The sequence below is a fragment of the Anarrhichthys ocellatus genome, unplaced genomic scaffold, assembly GCF_004355925.1.
Source record: "Anarrhichthys ocellatus isolate YVR2014 unplaced genomic scaffold, GSC_Weel_1.0 scaffold20, whole genome shotgun sequence".
In the NCBI taxonomy this organism is placed as follows: Eukaryota; Metazoa; Chordata; class Actinopteri; order Perciformes; family Anarhichadidae; genus Anarrhichthys; species Anarrhichthys ocellatus.
Window position 1 is genome coordinate 360,140 of NW_022280050.1, and position 2,861 is coordinate 363,000.

General features: G+C 44.6%; 1 protein-coding gene across 1 annotated transcript in view; it reads right to left on the minus strand.

Annotated features, from left to right (window-relative positions):
* pard3bb (par-3 family cell polarity regulator beta b) overlaps nt 1–2,861 on the minus strand; it is a 168,759-nt gene that overhangs the window by 17,902 nt on the left and 147,996 nt on the right. The gene's annotated exons all lie outside the window — the stretch shown is intronic.

A 2,861-nucleotide genomic window follows, 5' to 3' on the forward strand; every position in this document is an offset into this window, starting at 1 on the left:
ACACACACACACACACACACACACACACACACACACACACACACACAGAGTCCCGTCTCATCTCCATCAAGAAAAGAAAAGATTAAGTCAAGCTGCTGACGGTTCAATCTCTACTTCCTCTTTTGCTCTTCATCGCACTGGTTCTCTCTCACCCTCACATGGCATTTTCTCTTCTTCCACTTCTTCCCATTCTTCTCTTTTTCCTCTCTCTCTCTCTCAGAGATTATCCCGGTCTATTCAGTAGGGAGATTCCAGCTGCCACGGCGCTCCTTAAAGAAGCCGACTAAACCCCGAACGTCAACAAGCCCCATTAACACACACACACACACACACACACACACACACACACACACACACACACCATTTTCTCTGTGAGACACAGCGAATATTGTGAACGAGACTTATTTTAACATAGTGTGGGGTGAGAGAGTGAGATATGATTCAGGTGAGTGTTGCAGTGACTCTGCATACACGCTGAACTCCGACAGTAAAAACAATACTTATATGCAGCATTATACAGTCCCTTCAGGGGTCTGTGTAATGTGGAGTCTCTGGAAATAGCCCATCAAATCTAGTCTATCACACCTTTGCCACTTGTTAAATGGCGCTTGTGTTGATAATACACATCTCCATCAGATACTATTTGTTTAAGTACACCGTTGTACCTCCGAGAGGACATTACCGTAAGTCATCTGAGTCATTTTGCAGCCATAATATCCTGCAGGAGTAGTGTGTACACGATGTGCCCACATCATGGAAGAAAGAGTAAACAATTGCCATTAAATCCAAAAGAAGATAATGGATGGAGGGTGAATGTGTGTGTGTCTGAAGTGGTGAAGACCAAAGGCGGAGGGTTTTTATACAAAACTAGGGTTACTCTCTTCAACTCAACATAATATTGTCAATGCAAAAGGTGCTGAGGATTAGATAGCCACGGCTTTTTCTTCTCTCTGTGCCTCCCCTCCTCTCTCTGCCGATACCAGGAGGCATATAAAACAGATTTGCTGGCCCTCCTTTCTTTTGAACACCTGTCTTTATTGCTTCTATATCTCAGGTGGAGAGACAGCAGGATATGAGGTGGGAATAGAGAGGCGGAACGAAAAGAACGAAAAGGCATTAGATGGAGAAGAAAGGAGGAAAGAGAGATAGAGCGAATGAGAAGTAAACGACTTCGAATGGAGAAGAGCGATATAGAGAGGAGGAGGGATATTATAAGGCCATTGAGAAGTAGCAGGGGGAGAGGAGGGATGAGAGGTGAATTATAAAACAAGGGAGGGAATGGGGTGAAGACGAGGACGACGGAGCGAGGAGGTGAAAGGGACACCGACGACACAATTCAAACACGATGTTAAAGGAGGGAGCGAGAAATAGCAAGAGGGGGAATGACTGCAACATCCGACGGAGACTGAGAGGTGGGAGAGATGAGTAAGGGGGTGAGGACAAAGCAGAGAGTCATGAGTGGGAACAGAGGGGAGAGAAAACGAACAAATCGGGGAGGCAGGTTGGAGGAATAAAAACAGCTGAAAGGTAGTTTCAGGACATGGCTGGCATTGTTCTATGTTTTTCTGAAAAGACCAAAACCAAAACTAACGATGCGCTAGCCCGTCTCTCAGTGCGTTCTGACTTCCCTACCGTGTCTACGGCTCTCAAGTGCAGCCCACTGGATTCTATGGAGACAGACATCTTTTAAATCAGGGAGCAAATACAGAGTTTCATTTTTAAATTAAGGTTGTGTACTTTGCCGCGGATCAATGTACATTTGGTGCACGAGAGTATTTTGGGCGGTGGTATCTACAATCTGTGTTCATGGTAATGAAGGAACATGTCTCCCAGTGCAGTGTTGTGGCTCATTTACGTGTGTTCAATTAGGTTTGGACGACAATGGGAGGTACAGATGAACAACATATATCATGCTTTGGCTGCACCGGTTTGTTTGTAGGATCAATGTGCTTTGGTGTGAGATGCTGGTGCTCTATTGGTTCTGAATGTCGTGTGTAGAACCTTTTGAAAGGGTAGTGGATCCTGGACCTAACAGGTGCCCTAGTGCAGATAGACTGAGCTAGTATGTGGTTTGTTGCTCTCCTGCTCAGGTGTGCATGCAAACACACACATGGATTATGAGCAGATTACTGTGTGAGGCCACAGACCGAGTAAACACAAACAGACGAGTGTGTAATGAATGTGCATGTGAAGTCAGGAAAAGGGGTTCGACATTTCTACAGACACAGTGGTGTGAGGGTGTTTGGCATTACTTGATATTACAAATATGATATGATAATATATATGAACTACAAATACGCTTGTTCATGAGAAACACTTTATGATTATGAGGTAACATCGTGTGTCTCTGAGGGCCGGGATGCAGAGCACGCAAACCAGGCAGTAATAAGCACCTCACGCAGACGGGACAAAATGTCACAAAAGTAATGACTTTGTGTAAAATGTTACCTTTTTGATGAACACAAGAAGTCAGCTTGTGTGTACATTTTGCACTTTGAAAAACATTTTTGGCAAATAACGCAAGTCTGAAAGCTGAAAGATGCTTATAGACAAAAATTTGACAATCCCAAAAACAACTCGGAGATCCCTGGTTTGTTAGTGAGCAGAACAACTCGCCTGCTACGACTGTAGCTGCCTGTATTATTCTGTCTGTAGCTGTGTGTGCAAGTGTGTGTGTGTGTGTGAGATGTCAGATATTAGTAGACTCTCAGCATTCAGAACTGTGACAGGAGTACAGCGCAGAGCAAAAACTATGACAGCTGAGCTTGCGTGGGACATACTGTACACACCTTTTTTCCCTCACACACACACACACACACACACACACACACACACACACACACACACACACACACACACAC